The sequence below is a fragment of the Panthera uncia genome, assembly GCF_023721935.1.
Source record: "Panthera uncia isolate 11264 chromosome D3 unlocalized genomic scaffold, Puncia_PCG_1.0 HiC_scaffold_8, whole genome shotgun sequence".
Classification (NCBI taxonomy): Eukaryota; Metazoa; Chordata; class Mammalia; order Carnivora; family Felidae; genus Panthera; species Panthera uncia.
Window position 1 is genome coordinate 84,371,109 of NW_026057586.1, and position 18,489 is coordinate 84,389,597.

The following is an 18,489-nucleotide window of genomic DNA, read 5'->3' on the forward strand; positions in this document are numbered from 1 at the left end:
AAAGTGGTATTATCCCCACTTCACAGATCAGAGAACTGAGACCAGGTAAATTAAAAGCTCAATGCTACTGGGGTCAACCACAATCAAAACTTAAAGAATTCATAGGCCTTCCTACAAAACTGATGAGTGTGCTTTTCTGTAATCAGATTCTTGGCAACTGTTAGGTTGAACCCCATGAGATTGCTAGCATTCGATTATTTGGGGGTACAAAAATGGCAACCTCAGGGGCACCTGGCTGGCTCAGTAGAGCATGCGACTCTCGATCTTGGGGTTGTAGGTTTGAGCCCCATGTTGGGTGTAGGGATAACTTAAAAAATAAAATCTTAAAAAAAAAAAAAAAAAGCACAACTTCATATGGTTTAACCTAATAATAATTTGCTCACACTTACTGTGGCATGGTATCTGTGTGAAACCCAAAGCAGTGTATCTCCTTTCTTTGTAGCATTATCCAAAATGTAAGGTCCTTCACAGTCCTTTGCTTGACTCTTAGATAAGTTGAGATGGTGCACGTCGTATGTTGAACCACTGCCCCTTGTCTGAACTATCTATTGCTGTGTAACAAATTGATCCGAAACTGCAGTGGCTTAAAACCATAAAGATGATCTCACACAGTTTCTGAGGGTCAAGGATCCAGGAAAGTCTTAACCGGATTTTTCGCGTCAAAGGCTCTCATGACATTGCAATCAAGACATCAGCTGGGGCTGTAGTCATCGGTAGGCTTGACTGGGGCTAGAACATACATTCTCAGTTGGGGGGGGTGTTTACTTCCCCCAAGGGAGTGAGAATTTGTTCTTAAGGGTGGGGGCAAAACAAAACAATCTCAGATATCACAGTGATTTGTGGTCCTCTAAAGCTCAACCTTGTCTGACAAAATCTTATTCTTTAGTAATGACTTTCTCTTATTAGAGGGAAATTAAATAATTGATATGAGCATATTGAAAGTTTAATATAATCTAACATTTCTCTTTAAGGGAGCGTCTTAATCTGTTTGGGCTGCTATGATAAAAGACCAAAGTCTGAGTGGCTTATAAAACACAGAAATGTATTTCTTACGGTTATGGAGGCTAGAAGTCCAAGATCCAGTCACCTGTAGATTCAGAATCCAGTGACGGCCTGTCTCCTGGCTCGTGGCTGCCATTCCCTCTCTTGTGTCCTCACATGGCAGGAGTGTGGGAGCTCTTCGGGGGTCTCTTTTTTTTTTTTTTTAACTTTTTTTATAACGTTTATTTATTTTTGAGACAGAGAGAGACAGAGCACGAACGGGGGAGGGGCAGAGAGAGAGGGAGACACAGAACCGGAAGCAGGCTCCAGGCTCCGAGCCGTCAGCCCAGAGCCCGACGCGGGGCTCAAACTCACGGACCGCGAGATCGTGACCTGAGCTGAAGTCGGACACCCAACCGACTGAGCCACCCAGGCGCCCCTTCGGGGGTCTCTTTTTTAAAGACCCTCATCCCGTTCATAAGGACTCTACCCTCATGGCCTAATTACCAAAGGCCTCACCTCCTGATATCGACATCTTGGGACTTCAACATATGAATTCTGGGGGGGACACAAACATTCCATCTATAGCAGGGGGTGATAATAAAAAAAGAGGGGGTGCCTGGGTAGCTCAGTTGGTTGAGCATCTGACTCTTGGTTTTGGCTCAGGTCATAATCCCAGGGGTATAGGATCAAGCCCTGAGTCGGGCTCTGCAGGAGTGTGGAAACCGCTTAAGATCCTCTCTCTCTCTCTCTCTCTCTTTCTCTCTCCCTCTCCCTTTCTCGAGCACACTCTCTCTCTTTCTAAAAAAAAGAAAAAAACAAAAACAAAAAACAAAAAACACAAAACCCAAACCAGGTAAGTTACACACGGCTAGAGGATCCTTTCCTGATAGGGCTCGCCCCCATGGCTGCTGGTAGGGACCCCAGACACTTGCCATGCAGGCCTCTCTTCCAGCTTCTGTCCTCACGACCTGGCAGCTGACTTTCCCCAGGATGAGTGATCTAGGACAGTGAGCAAGGAGGGAGCTGCAATGTTTTCTATAATCTGGAGTTCATCCCCTCACCTTTACAACACCTATTCATTAGTAGTAAGTCACTCAACCCAGTTCACACTCAAGGAAAGAGGAAGTAAGCTCCCTCTTCTGAAGACAGGGGGTCAAAACACATATAGACTGTTTTAAAACCGCAACATACCCCAACACAAGACATTTTCAGATCTTTATAGGGCTCAGGCATTCTACCTTTTTTTTTCAATGTTTTATTTATTTATTTTGAGAGAGAGAGAGAGAGAGAGAGAGAATCCCAAGCAGGCTCTTTGCTGTCAGCACAGAGCCCAACTCGGGGCTCAATCTCATGAACTTCGAGATCATGACCTAAGCCGAAATCAAGAGTCGGGGCTCAACCAACTGAGCCACACAGGCGCCCCAGACATTCTACCTTGAGGGGGCATCCCCCACCCCAGCCCTCATATTCTCTGCATACTTGTCAACATTTGGTATGATCAGACGTTCAAGTATTTGACCATCTGAAAGATTTGAAATCATTTCTTGTGGTTTTAATTTGCATTTTCCTTCTTGCTAATGAGCTTGAGAATCTTTCCATATGGCTACTTGATGTATCTGCTCATGTGGATTGCCTCTTTATATCTTTTGTACATTATTCTGTTGGATTGTCTTTCATTTTTTTAAAGTGATTGAAGAAGTTCTTGATATATTCTGGATATACGTATAAATTTTTTCCCCAGTCTATGGCCTATTTTTTCCACTCTTTAAGAAATGGTGCTGTTCAGGGGCGCCTGGGTGGCTCAGTCGGTTGGGCGGCCAACTTCGGCTCAGGTCATGATCTCGCGGTCCGTGAGTTCGAGCCCCGTGTCGGGCTCTGTGCTGACAGCTCAGAACCTGGAGCCTGTTTTGGATTCTGTGTCTCCCTCTCTCTCTGACCCTCCCCCGTTCATGCTCTGTCTCTCTCTCTCTCAAAAATAAATAAACGTTAAAAAAAAATTAAAAAGAAAAAAAGAAATGGTGCTGTTCAATGGACAGATTTTTTAAAATTTTTTTTCTTTTATTTGTTTTTGAGAGACAGAGAGAGCACAAGTGGGGAGGGGCAAAGAGAGAAGGAGACAGAATCCAAAGCAGGCCAGGCTCTGTGCTGTCAGCATAGAGCCCCACACGGGGCTCGAACTCACAAACTGTGAGGTTATGACCGGAGCCAAAGTCGGACGCTTAACTGACTGAGCCACCCAAGGGCCCCTCAATGAACAGATGTTTTTAAAACTCTAGGTCACAAAGTATTCCCTTATATTTTCTTTTAAGTTTATTTATTTATTTTGAGACACAGAGAGAGAGAGCTCAGGTGGGGCAGAGAGGGAGAGAGAGAGAGAGAGAGAGAGAGATCCCAAGCAGGCTTCGCACTGTCAGAGCAAAGCCCAACAGAGGGCTGGAACTCACAGGTCATGAGATCATGACCTGAGCCGAAACCAAGAATCTGATGTTTAACCGACTGAGCCGCCCAGGTGCCCTTCCCCTATAGTTTCTTATAAAAGTTTTTAGGTTTTGCTTTTTACATTAAATCTTTTATTCTCCTCGGGTAGCTTTTTATGCATGAAGTGAGGCAGAGAACCAAAAGTGTTTAAACTTGCGTGTGTATTGCAACTGACAACATATATATTTCCTCGATGATATAAAATTTAAGATATATGCATATAATTTAACATGTATATTGTTACAATATGATAGTTAACATATATTATGTATACATGTTATATATATATTAATTTATATAGAAATACATACAGACCTTCCTCGACTTAGATGAGGTGACATCCGGATAAACCCATTATAAGTTGAAAATATGGTAAATCAAAGTTGCATTTAATATGCCTAACCTACCGAACACTGTAGCTCAGTCTGGCCCACGCTAAACATGCTCAGAACACTGACACGAGCCTCCGGTTGGACACAACCATCTGCCACAAAGCCTATTTTATAAGGAAATTTTGACTGTCTCCTGTAATTGACCGAATCCTGTACTGAAAGTGACAAACGGGGCGTGCGTTGCAGGTGGCTGTCCGTGTACCACCCGTTGACCCTCCCGACCGCGTGGCTGACTGGGAGCTGCGGCCTCTGCCCAGCATCGCGGGAGATGTCCCGCGCTAACCCGGGATGAAACCCAGATTCCAGATTCGAAGTATGGTGTCTACTGAACGTGTGTTCCTTTCCCACGACCGTAAAGTAAAAAAAACTGTAATTCAAACCATAATAAGTTGGGGACTGTAATATACGCTAACATACATATATTCATACACATACTCTTCAGTCAACACGTATGTTAGGGAGTTAGCTATATCTGTTTCCAAATCAGAAGATACAGAATGTTTCATTTCTTTTTCAATTATTGCATTGCAGGGTCATGAGTGCAGTACAATTTACCCAGGCTCCTACTGATGGATATTTAGGTTACTTCTGGTGTTCCCTATGACATGTCCTGTTCCCATCGATACAAAGTGTATGCACACATATTGTGCTAAACGACGAAATTCGGTAAAACTCCTATTGGCTTTATTCGACAATTCATGAATTAGGCAGCATCCAATCTAGAAGGAATGAGCTCTGAGGAGCTGCACAAAATGGAAAGCTTTTACAAGCAGAAGGGGCAGGAAGAAACTTTTAGCATAGAGTGCGTCGTTTCAGGCAAGGTCACCGTCCTATGGCGGACTGCAGGGGTCTGCCCGTATTACCTCATTAGTAATTCACCAGGTAATTCCAGACTGAGGCGGTCAACGGTTACATCCCTGGGAGGGGCTGAAACTGCAATTAGATCAGGTATTATGTTTCAGTTTGCTGACATGGATTTAGCACAAGTGACTCCTTTTTGGGGCCTGTTGTTTCTTTTTTAACAGTTGCATTATACAAATACACCTGTGGGATTAATTCTTAGATTATAGATGCTAAATCGAAAGTATGCACATAGAAATTTCTTTTTTTAGTTGCCCTCCAAAAGAGAGTGTACCAATTCACATCCCTCCCAACAATGTGTGAGAACATCTGTCTCCCTCTGCCCACCCTCCCCCCGCCCCCTTGAATCTTTCCTAAATGCAAAACCAGTATTCCTCCATCACAGACCAGGCCATCAGAGGCTACCTGGAAATAACAATGCATCTGTTCCTGCCAGATACAGCTATTTGAGTCCCAAATGAAATTTCTAAAGTGAAAAGAAGAGCCCTTCAATCTGCTGAGGCTGCTCCTATGTTAAGGTTCATACTCTGTTCAAAAATTCTCCTACATTTGAATAGCGTCCACATCAGTAAGCACAATTTCAGCACCTCCTCCAAACGAGCCTAGCTTAAAGAAGCGGAAATCTTTTGGTCACAAAACAAGAAGTTTGGAGCGGGGTTGGGCTTCAAGGGTGGGTTGATGCAGTGACTCAACAGTTTTCTCAAGCACCCAAAACACTTTCTTCTCTTTCACTGTTACCTGCAGTCTGTTTCATCCTAAGACTGGTCGTAAGATGTTGCCAGAGCGATGGATATTATACGTTTCCTCATTCATGTTCTCAGGTGGCCTTCTAAACACACACACACACACACACACACACACACACCACCCTCCAGCATGCCTCTCTTAGCCTCTGATTGGCCCAAACTGGCCCAGGTCTGCCCATTCTGAACATACCATAATCAGGGTAAAGTGGGTATTGCATTCTCTATATTCACTACACTGATTTGATTTTCTTTTTCTTTCTTTTTTTTTTCACCTTTATTTATTTATTTACTAATGATTTATTGTCAAGTTGGCTAATATACATTATATACAGTAGAGTCTTGGCTTCTGAAATATATCTCCTGTCCCTCGTCACTTACATATAGCACCCAGTGCACATCCCAACAGGTGCCCTCCTCAATGTCCATCACCCGTTTTCCCCGCCCCCCCCATCAGCCCTCAGTTTGTTCTCTGTATTTAAGAGTCTCTTATGGTTTGCTACCCTCTCTGTTTGTAACTTATTTTTCCTTCCCTTCCCCTATGGCCTTCTGTTAAGTTTCTCAAATTCCCCATATGAGGGAAAACATATGGTATCTGTCTTTCTCTGACTGACTTATTTCACTTAGCATAATTCCCTCCAGTTCCATCCATGTTGTTGCAAATAGCAAGATCATTCTTTTTCATCGCTGATAGTATTCCATTGTGTGTGTGTACATATATATACACACACACATCTTCTTTATCCATTCATCATACATTGGTTTGATTTTCTTTTTTTTTTTTTTAATTTTTTTTAACGTTTATTTATTTTTGAGACAGAGAGAGACAGAGCATGAACGGGGGAGGGTCAGAGACAGGGAGACACAGAATCTGAAACAGGCTCCAGGCTCTGAGCTGTCAGCACAGAGCCCGACACGGGGCTTGAACTCACGGGCGAGATCATGACCTGAGCCGAAGTCCACCGCTTAACCGACTGAGCCACCCAGGCGCCCCTGGTTTGATTTTCAAAGACTATCACAGAGACTATTAGATGTCCCTCCCCACCTCCCGCCAAAAAGCCATTCTCCCCTGTTTCTGTACCTGATTTTTCCTGGCATATGGTCATCCACAATGAAGACTTAGATTTCCAAGCTGCCTGTGTTGTGAGGTGTGGCCATGAGACTAAGCTCTAGCCAAGCTGAAGTAGCCTGTGGAAACATCTGGAAGTCTTCTTAAAGGGAGACAGCAAACTCTTACCTTTCCTTTCTACTTCATCCTGACCTGAATACACACATGATGGCTGGAGCTGCAATCACTAAGTTGACCCCCGAATGGAAAACCACTCGTGACTGACAGAGCACCAACAAAGAAGGGCAGTGGGTCCCTGATAATGGAGGTCCGTAAGCATACCAATCGACTAACCGTGTTAGTTTCCTGGGGCTGCTGTAATAAAGTACAAAACACTGGGTAGCTTAAACAACAGACACTTATTCTCTGATAGACTAGAAGCAGGAAGCTGGCAAGGTGAATTCCTTATGTAGACTCGGAGGGATAATGTGTTCCATGCTTCTCTCTTGCTTCTGGTATCTGCTGGCATTCCTTGGTTTGTAGACATCATGCCGATCTATCCCTCCATCTTTACGTGGCCTCCTCTCTGTGTGTCTCTGCCTTTGTGTCCAAATTCCCCTCCTGTAAGGACGTCGGTCATATCGGATTCAAGCCCTACTCTGCTCCAGTGTGATTCAATCACAACTAAATATAGCTGCAACAACTCTATTTCCAAATAACGTCACCTTCTGAGGTTCTGGATGAGAACCTCACAAGAGCGGGGGTTTGGGAGGACACTATTCAACCCAGTACAGTGGGTAGTGTCAGTGGTAACATCTTCAAATATAAGCTAAGCTGACTCTGATTCTGGTACCAACTGTGTGTTCCCCTCTCAGGATATTCAGGAACACAGTCCAACACCCAGTACCTGAGGACCAATTCTAACTGTTAAAGGTGTCTGTTTTGGGGCGCCCGGGTGGCTCAGTCAATTAAGCATCTGACTTCGGCTCAGGTCATGATCTCGCGATTCGTGAGGTCAAGCCCCGGTGTCAGGCTCTGTGCTAACAGCTCAGAGTCTGGAGCCTGCTTCGGATTCTGTGTCTCCCACTCTCTCTCTCTCTGCCCCTGACGAGCTTGTGCTTTCTCTCTCTCTCTCTCTCTCTCTCTCTCTCTCTCTCTCAATAATAAATAAACTTAAAAAATTATTTTTTAAAAAAGGTGATCATGTCAACAAGCATATCTCCCACCCTCCAATGACATCAAGAAATCTGATCTTCTTCTGAGGTTACTCTTAAGGGGCTTCCTATCTCTATTTCGCCTACGTCAAGTGCATCCCAAATAAGTGGTAGTGTTCTCAGCCTATTCTGAATTTTCAGTGGTACTCTGCAGTGACCATAGGACATTTACCGTGTCCTGCCTCATCTAATGGTTAATTATATGCCTTCTCCTTCCTCCAGGGACTAGAAGTCTTCTCCCTCTTGCACAATGGGGTCTCAGGGAAGTGTGTTGCACCTGGTAGGTGCTGCACAAATATTCACACCATCTCCTATCTTATTCGTACGGATAGGATTCAATTTGTGTCAACTTTGAATTTTTTTAATTTAATTTTTTTAAATATTTATTTTATTTTTGAGAGAGAAAGAGAGACAGCACAAATGGAGGGATGCAGAGAGAGAGAGAGAGAGAGAGAGAGGGGAAGACACAGGAATCCGAAGCAGGCTCCAGGCTCTGAGTTGTCAGCACAAAGCCCCATGCGGGGCTCGAACCCACAGACTGTGAGATCATGACCTGAGCCGTAGTCAGACGCTTAACCAATTGTGCCACTCAGACACACTTTGAATTATTTTTTAAATGTTTATTCATGTTTGAGAGTGGGGGAGAGGGAGGGAGGGTGGGAGGGGCAGAGACAGAGGGGGACTGAGGGTCTGAAGCAGGCTCTGCACTGACAGCAGTGAGCCCGATGTGGGGCTTGAACTCATGACCCATGAGATCGTGACCTGACCTGAAGTCAAACACTCAACCGATTGAGCCACCAAGCGCCCTTGAACTTTGAATTTTATCGAACTGATGCCTATTGGTCGAATGGGGTACTTTGGGCCAATCATAAAACAAACAATTCCTTGGAAGTGAGATCTGTTCTTGCAGACCAAATGGGTAAGAGTAGAGTGCTTTAAAACTGTAGTGCACTAGGGGCGCCTGGGTGGCTCAGCTGGTTAAGCGTCAGACTTCAGCTCAGATCACGATCTCGCGCTCGCTCCGTAAGTCATGACCTCACACTCCGTAAGTTTGAGCCCCGTGTAGGGCCCTGTGCTGACAGCTCAGAGCCTGGATCCTGCTTCAAATTCTATGTTTCCCTCTCTTTCTGCCCCTCCCCTGCTCATGCTCTGTCTTTCTCACTCTCAAAAATGAATAAATGTTTAAAAAAAATTTTTTTTTAAACTGCAGTGCACTAAAATTGGGCCGATTCAGTAATGTTACTATTTGACGTTGTTATATCAGTGATTTCTGATTTTAAACACTACCTTATCCCGCTAATTTTTTTCCTGTTCTGGAAAGTACCTACTTTTAATCTCAGATATTTTCAAAATAGATGGGTTTCAAAACAAGTTTAAAAGTTACATTCATTTGGGACGGCTGGGTGGCTCAGTCGGTTAAGCGTCTGACTTCATCTCGGGTCATGATCTTGCAGTTCATGATTTCGAGCCCAGCGTCGGGCTCTGAGCTGACAGCTTGGAGCCTGGAGCCTGCTTCAGATTCTGTCTCCCTCTGTCTCTGCCCCTTCCCGGCTCATGCTCTGTCTGTCTCTCTCAAAAATATATAAACATTTAAAAAAATTATTTTTAAGTTACACTCATTTGGGACACTTGAATGGCTCAGTTGATTAAGCCTCTGACTCTATTTTTTTTTTTTTAATGTTTATTTATTTATTTTGAGAGAGAAAGCACAAGCAGGGGAGGGACAGAGAGAGGAAGATAGAGGATCCTAAGCAAGCTCCATGCTGCCAGCATAGAACCCAACGTGGGGCTTGATCAAGAGTCAGAGGCTTAACCGACTGAGCCACCCAGTCACCCCAAGCCTTTGACTCTTGATCTCAGCTCAGGTTTTGACCTCAGGGTCGTGAGTTCAAGCCTTGCATTGGGCTCCACACTGGGCCTGAAGCCCCCCAAAAAAGTTATCGATATTTGCCAAGACTACAGATTGCACTCAATGATTACACAATTCATGAGAATTCTTGCTTGAAATATGCATGGTAGTAGATTTTGGAAAAATAGCCCCAATCTTTTGCAGCTCGTGTCTTCAAGAGGTAGGATCTGTCTGAGCTGGTCTTGCCGACTTGCAATGGAATGCGGTAGAAGTAACATTGTGTGAATGTCACAGTCTAGGCCTCAAGAGGCCTTGTGGTGTCTGCTCTTGCCTTCCCCAAATGTTTTCGCTACTTCTAAGTAAGTTCAGCGTAGACTATTCAATGATGTAAGATCACCTGGAGAGAGGGGCCCAGTTGGCAACTAGTACCAAGGCCTCAGACATGGGAGGGCAGTACCTTGGCCCCTCTGTCCCCAGTCAAGCCACCAAATGAATGTAGCCTCATGAGTGAATCTAAGTAGGATGAACAGAACTGCCCAGCCAACCTACAGAATCGCAAGATATAATGAATCATTGATGTTTCAAGACGGTAAATCTTGGGATCATCTGTCACACAGCAACAGACAACTCACACAGACACAGTCTTTAACAGATCATCAAACATTACTAAATTATTAGCCAAATATCAATGATTCATGTCAAGAAAATACATTATTAGAAGTAAAATGCCCTGAGGCGCCTGGTTGGCTTATTTGGAAGAGCATGTGACTCTTGATCTCGGGGTTGTGAGTTCGAGCTCCATGTTGGGTGTAGAGTTTACTTACAAATAAAATCTTGGGGCCTGGGTGGCTCAGTTGGCTAAGCAGCTGACTCTTGGTTTTAGCTCAGGACATGATTTCATGGTTTGGTGAGTTCAAGTCCCACATGGGGCTCTCTGCTGTCAGTGCAGGATCTGCTTGGGATTCTCTACCACTCTCTCTGCCCCTCCCCCTTTCACGCTGTCTCTGTCTCTCTCAAAAATAAATAAAAGCCTTAGAAATAAATAAAATAAAATCTTTAAAAATAAATACAAGGGGCCCCTGGGTGGCTCAGTCGGTTAAGGGTCCGACTTCGGCTCAGGTCATGATCTCACAGTTGGTGGATTCGAGCCCCACATCGGGCTCTGTGCTGACAGCTCAGAGCCTGGAGCCTGCTTCGGATTCTGTCTCCCTCTCTCTCTGCCCCTCCCCTGCTCACGCTCTGTCTGTCTCTCTAAAATAATGAACATTAAAAAAATACAAAAAGGGGCGCCTGGGTGGCTCAGTCGATCAAGCGTCTGACTTCGGCTCAGGTCATGATCTCATGGTTCATGGGTTTGAGCCCTGCGTCGGGCTCTGTGCTGACAGCTCAGAGCCTGGAGCCTGCTTCGGATTCTGTGTCTCCCTCTCTCTCTGACCCTCCCCAACTCATACTCTGTCTCTCTTTCTTAAAATAATAAACATTAAAAATTTTTTAAAAATATGAAAAAAGTAAAATGCCTACAAAGCAGATGTTTGAGGTAAAATTAGTGAGAGTTAAAGAATTTAAATAATCTACTAAGATAATAAGTATGTGAAATTTAGAAATAAACTTACTAGGTGCCCTTTGTATGTGTATGTGATCACCATATACTAGGAGAACATATCCTTGCCTTTAGGGTTAATAATCATCTAAAAACTCAGAAAAATGAAAGGATAAGAAAGCTGTTGTTGTTTTAATTGTTCAAGGATATAAGTTCTCACACAGTTGGATTACTACCCACAGGCTCATTAATCTTCATTGTACTTTAAAAATCAATACCACAGGGGCGCCTGGGTGGCTCAGTCAGTTGTGCGTCCCATTTCAGCTCAGGTCATGATCTCACAGTGTGTGAGTTTGAGCCCTGCAACGGGCTCCGTGCTGACAGCTCAGAACCTGGAGCCTGCTTCGGATTCTGTCTCCTTCTCTCTCTGCCCCTCCCCACTTGTGCTCTGTTTCTCAAAAATGAATAAATGAAAAGAAATTAAAACAAAAAACAAAAAACAATACAACAGAGGTGCTGGCTGGCTCAGTCGGGGGAGCACAGAACTCTTGAGCTTAGAGTTGTGAATTTGAGCCCCACATTTGGTGTAGAATTTACTTAAATAAACTAAAAAAAAAAAAAAAAATCAATACAACAACAACAACAACAAAACTACCCACCAATACCTTTATGGATACAGATGTAAAATCTTCCACAAAATACTTGCAAATTGAATCCACCAATATAGAAAAAGGATTATACATTATGATCAAATGGGATTTATCCCAAGAATGCAAAGTTGGTTTAGCGAATGAAAATTCAATTAATGGAATACACTGTATCAAGAGAATAAATGAGAAAAACTACTGACCATGTCAATACAGAAGAGGTATTTGACACAATTCAACACTGCTTCATGAGAAACCAACTAGGAAATCAACATAATTCATTCCCCTCACAACTGATGAATATTCAGTAGATCATTTATGTTCTGTGCCTGCAGTTACTTATGTATCCTTTGTAAAATACACTTGGTTACAACTTCTTCTTAAGAGTGCAGTAAGGTTTATGTCTGCCTGTACAGCCTAAATATACCCAGGAGTGAATCATTCACACAAAGCACATTAAACATGATGATAATTTCACTCGGAATAAAGAATGAGGTTAGGAAATTGCTTTGGTTTGCCAAAAATGAAATGCAGTTCATGGTGAAGGAAGGTTAAATGAGGATGAAACAGAGCAACTTCTGTGCTGGGAGGGACCTTAGAGGTCAGAATCTTACCTGCGCGTGAAGCCACTTCTCCGCCGGGGTGTTAGCCCGTCTCTATTACCGTAAGCAGGTGGGATATTTCGACTTCCAAATCTAGTCACTTAATCAACAGAACGTTATTGAGCATTTACTAATGTGCCAAACACGTCTCTAGGCGCTTGGAACATATCCGTGGACAGAGATCCCTACCTTGTGGAACTGAAATTCTAGATGGGGAAGGCAGATGATAAACCACAAGTAATCGTGTAATATGTTAGAGAGTGAAAAGTGCTATGGAAAAGAGAGAGTAGGTCAAGGGACGTTGGGAGCGATTTGGTGGCGTGCCTGCGTGTGTGGAGTTTTCAACCAGGCGGTCAGGGTAGTCTCACTGAGAAGGTGAGATGTCAGCACCCACTTGAAGGCGGTGAGGGACTGGCGCACCTGGGGTGCTCAGTGGGTTAAGCGTCTGACTTTTGATTTCAGCTCAGGTCATGATCTCACAGTTCGTGAGCTTGAGCCCCAAGTGGGGCTCTGCATTGACAGCGTGGATCCTGCTTGGGATTCTGTCTCTCTCTGCTCCTCCTCTGCTCTCTCCCTCCCTCTCTCAAAATAAATAAATAAACTTAAAACAAAACAAAACAAAACAAAAGCACTGAGGGACTCAGCCATTTGGATTTCAGGAGGAAAACAGTCAGGCAGAGGAAACAGCCAGAACAAATGCCTTACACAGGCCTGAGAAGCCTCTCCTCTGGATGCTCTAATGCCGGGTTCTTAGTGGTGAGTCCTTAGACCTTTTGGAGAGAACTTGGGAGAACTTCTCATTCCTTTGTTAGGAATGTAGGCAACACATTCTGTTCCTCCCACATGCCTGTGCCCTGTCCTCCTCTTTGATTCTCAAAGTCATGACCCTATATTAGGTTTCCACCTCTCTCATACAGTAGGGTCACAGTAGTTCTCCGTATGTTCCTATATGAAAACTTTAATTGTTTAAAATTGAGAGAGAGAGAGAGAGAGAGAGAGAGCATAAGCAGGGGAGAGGGGCAGAGGGAAAGAGAGAGACTCTCAAGCAGGCTTCATGCTCAGCACAGAGTCCAATGCAGGGCTCGATCCCACAACCCTGGGGTCGTGACCTGAGCCAAAATCGAGAGTTGGATGCTTAACCAACTGAGCCACCCAGGCGTCCCCACATATGAAAAATTGAAACTGAAACAATGCAACAAGCAGAACTGTACCTGGTTTACAGAACCACAGGTCCGGACAGGCACTGAAGGCACGTGGTAGGGACAGAAAGAAACTTGTTAGGAGCCCGTGAGAAATTTGCCCTGGGTCTAATCCCACAACCTGTCCCAATCCAGTTTCATTCGTCATTCTCGCTTCTGGCTAATGGACTAGTCTCTGCCACTGAAAACAGTAAGCACTCATTCTGGTATGATGTCAGCCCTACAGACGAGCGATCTCAGCTGTCTAGCATGATAGAAAGTCGAGTCATTTGCTGTAATTCCTTGTATTATAAAAATTCCAAATAGAGCCAGATCGGCCATAGTTAATTGTTGAAAAATGCATTTCTGATATCTAGAATTTGTGATTATATAGAATTTCCCATTACCACAGATATAAGAAAAGGATTAGGATCCTAAGCTTTTTTTTTTTTTTTTTTTTTGAATGATCTGTTCTTTCTTTAGGTCAGGTTGTAAAATATTTTTGGCATTCTGCTAGTCATTCTGTTTTTTTTTTTTTTTTTCCATTTAATCCATATGTGAAAAAATAATCCAATAAAAGGATAGACATTGTCTTTTCAGTTTATTCAGAAAGAAAATCTAAAAGATAGTGACTTATTACGGCATAGAATGAACCAAATATAGATAATTAATAAACTCATCTATGTGAAAATAAACTTGGCAGAATTACAAGGGGCGACAGTCTTACTGGTCACACAATTGAAATACTGGGGCAGAAATAATGTTCCAGTATCGGTTTCAATCAATAACCACATTATTGGATATTGGATGGCAAATCTGCAAAACAAAAAGTCTTTTGGAAAATAGATCACACCAAAATTATTCATTCACAAATGAAAAGATTTCAAGATCTGACTCATAACAATTTGAAACTTCTACAAAAAGTGCCATAAACAAGTAAAAATATACATGACGGATTAAAAACACAACCTTGCAGCGTGCCTAACAAAAGATATTTTTTATCTTTCTTTTAATGTTTATTTATTTATTTTGAAAGACACAGATAGAAAGCGTGAGCAGGGGAGGGGCAGAGAGAGGGAAAGAGAGAATCCTAAGCAGGCTTTGCACGCCCAGCTCAAAGTCTGATATGGGGCTCGAACTTGTGAACTGGGAGATCATGACCTGAGTCGAAACCCAGGAGTTGGACACTTAACCAGCTGAGCCACGCAGGTGCCCTAAAGATATATATGTTTTAATGATGTTACTATGTATCATTAAGTAAACAAATAGAACAAACAAGGGATATGAAGACAATTTATAGAAGAAATGAAAATTACAAGAAACCCCATAAGATATCCAATCTGATAATATAGGAATGCGTCCTATAAACATACTTCCACAAATATTTAAGGATTTACCTTTCATCGCTTCTCAGCCTTTTGGCTAAGATCAAGTGAAGGATTTACCTTTCAAAATGTTCACTGCAGCACTGTTAACAACAAAATATCATAAACAATATTGAATAAATGTGGCATGCTACCTTGTAGCCATTAAGAATAAACTAGAGGGGGGGTGGGGCCCCTGGGTGGCTCAGTTGGTTAAGTGTCCAAATCTTGATTTGGGCTCAGGTCATGATCTCACAGTTTGTGAGGTCGAGCCCCACATTGGGCTCTGTGTCAACACGGAGCCTGCTTGGGATTCTCTCTCTCTCTCTCTCTGCCCCTCCCCTGCTTATGGTGCGCATGCGTTCTCTCTCTCTCTCAAAAATAAATATTTAAAAAATAAATGCATTTTAAAAAACGTTTTATTATTTATTTTGAGAGAGTGGGGGAGAGGCAGAGAGAAAGAGAGAGGGAGAATCCCGAGCCGGCTCTGCACCAGCAGTGCCGAGCCCTGTGCAGGGCTTGAACTCACAAACCATGAGATCATGACCTGAGCCAAACCAAGAGTCAGATGCTTAACTGCCTGAGCAATTCAGGCGCCCCATAAATAAATACATTAAAAAAAAAAAAAAAAGAAGAATTAGAGGGGAGATTGGCTGGCTCAGTCAGTGGAGTATGGACCTCATGATCTTAAAGTCTGAGCCCCACATTGGGTGTGGAGATTATTTAAAAAAAAAAAACCAAAAACCTTAAAACTCCCGATAACTAGATTTCAAGCACTGACAGGTATAGTATAATCTCACTTTTACTGAAACACACTTATAAAAATTTTATTATTTTTTAAATTATTATTTTTTTTTTCAGAGAGAGAGACAATGAAAGTGTGAGCAGGGTAGAGGGGCAGAGGGTGAGAGAGAAGGAATCCCAAGCAGGCTCCATGCACAGCACAGAGCCCGACACCAGCCTCCATCCCACGACTCTAGGATCATGACCTGAGCCAAAACCAAGAGCAGACGCTCAACCAACTGAGCCACTCAGACACACTTATAACACATTTTAAAAAATTCTTAGTTAACATATATTTGCTCAGGAAAAGGTATACCAAATCCTGAACAATGATTTTTTTCTCTCAATGCTGTGATCATGAAGGACTTTATATTGTTTTGTTTGGATTTATAAAACAAATATGTATTATAATCAGAAAAAATCAAGAATTTCCATTTTGGTAAAGAAAAACAGTTTGGGGTTTAGAAAATCGGGTTAAAAAAATTCTATACTGTATGAGGAAAAATGGTGTGGGCATTCTTTACGGGAGGTTTCCCTTCAAATTGATGGCTTTGTTACTTCTGCTTACGATTCAAAAAGTAAAGATTTTAAAAGAAAAGTCTCTCATTTTACTCTTTAAGTAATCATGAAGCGGTATAGTTGCAAATGAAAATGTACTACAAGTTGTGGGGCACCTGGGTGGCTCGGTCGGTTAAGCGGCCGACTTCAGCTCAGGTCATGATCTCACGGTCCGTGAGTTCGAGCCCTGCGTCAGGCTCTGTGCTGACAGCTCGGAGCCTGGAGCCTGTTTTGGATTCTGTGTCTCCATCTGTCTCTGTCCCTCCCCTGCTCACCCTCTGTCTCTCTCAAAAATAAATAAACATTACAAAAAAAAACTTTTAAAAATGTGCTAGAAGGCAAATCTAATGCATAGACATTTAACATCGGCTAGTAGAAGGCTATGGGATGTGAATTTTACAGAGGGACTGTTTTCTAAATTATAAAATTCACAAATTCAAACCCTAAATATGAATGACAAACACACACTCTGCAACTATATAAATAGGTATTTCGGCTTAGTCTTAAGTTTACACTCTCCCTCCATTCCTACCCTCTCCCCAAAATGTAGTTATTTCTTTAGGAGCCTAAATAAATATATAAATAGTTCCCCCCCTTTTTTAAACAGCTGTCACATTTTCTTTCCACTCTAATAGTCCAATATAAACATTGTACCCAGATTGCTGGTAATTTACAAAACATGCCTATTCAGAGACTTCCCATTTATTAAGAATATAGAAATGGCTCTGTCAGTGGGAACACTTATAAACACATCAACAAAACAATTTCATCCTGAGCATTCTAAAGTGAATTTAGACCATTAAATCAATGGATACATTAGGCTGAAGAAAAAAAGGACTTTCCTGACTGCTGAAGAAAGACACAGGTTATGTGGACACATTGGCTTCTGGGAAACTGAGTCATGCCTTACAAGAAGCCATTTGGGTATTCAAAATTGTTACAACACCCTTGTTGGCTTTGCCTGCTAATGACAACCTACAAAGTACGAGACAGAAAGGCAAAATGGTTCCAGCAGAGAACTTGAAGAATAGAACCAATTAAGAGGATCCCACTGTTAGTGGAAAGCAGGCTATTTTTGACCACTTAAGGAAATGCAACCTTTCAAAGGAAGAAATTGGTTATTTGGTGTTTTACTAAGGGCAGTGCCCTTTTCCCACTTACCTGCCCAAGGAGATGACAGCTGGTCTGGTCTTAGCAACCTGTGTTACAATCCACATTCCTTTTAACCCAAGGCAAAGATTAGAAACCGGTCCCCAGCCCTGTTCCAAGTCCATCCTGAAGTACAAGTGTTTGCTTATGACCTCACCTCCCCACACCTAGCGATCTGTCACTGTGCAGACAAGTCCACGCAACAACTTACTGTTCCGCCCATCGCTCTCCATAATACTCAAACACACACTTGAAAAATAGGGCACCTTCCTAAGGCGACTACTTCTCGTTCTGGGGAGGCTTCCTCTCGTAAAATGTCTCTTCTCTCCGACTCATTCTCAATTCTGGCTTAGGATTCATCTTCCTAAAATACACTTGGATGAAGTCACTCCTCACCAAAAGATCTTCACGGAGATCCTTTTCCCTTGTAAAACTCAGAGTCCACGGCAAAGCAATCAGGAGTTCTCTGCATCAGTGAGTCAACAACCCTTTCCAAAGTCTTTTCCACCATCCTGCACTTCTTGAGTGTTCCTACTTACGCTGCTCGTGCTGTTTCCTGTACATTCAATGCTCATTTGGTCTGTGGAAATCCTTCTACCTCCCCTTTAAGGCTTAGCTCAAAGTTTCTTCTTTCCAGAAGGCTGTAAGTACCTTTCAAATGGACACTTAAACCCACAGCCCCGTGTATGGAAGCCAGTCCTCCCTCGGTGCTTCTCCTGCTTCCCCAAATGGTCCTAGTACCTTGTCCTCTTTAGGCGGCCACGTAGTGAGTCTCGGGTCTAAGAGCCTCCACCTTCTGCGCGTGCAGGCTCCCTGAGGCAGATTCTATCATTTTCTCATTTGAATGCCCCAAAGTACATAGAGCAACGTAAGTTGTGTCCTCAATAAGTAACTGAACGAGTAGAAAAGGTAGAAGCCAATTGTGGAGAAACCAGGGCTTTTACAGAGCTTTTGATAAGGAGGCAGCACATGGTTAAAGCGTGGGCTCGAGGGTCAGAGCACCTAGTGACTTACAGCTGTGGGTCGTAGGCATTTCCTCTAAAATGTCAAGTTAATCCCACCTACCTAATATGGGGATTGTGAAAATGGGGTACCACCA

General features: G+C 43.0%; 1 long non-coding RNA gene across 1 annotated transcript in view; it reads left to right on the forward strand.

Moving 5' to 3' along the window:
* LOC125914222 (uncharacterized) overlaps positions 1 to 4,228 on the forward strand; it is a 37,491-nt gene extending 33,263 nt beyond the window's left edge. The window contains exon 3 of the long non-coding RNA XR_007455252.1: positions 4,041 to 4,228. This is a non-coding gene — a long non-coding RNA (uncharacterized LOC125914222). The remainder of the gene's footprint in view (positions 1 to 4,040) is intronic.
* Positions 4,229 to 18,489: the final 14,261 nt, after the last annotated feature.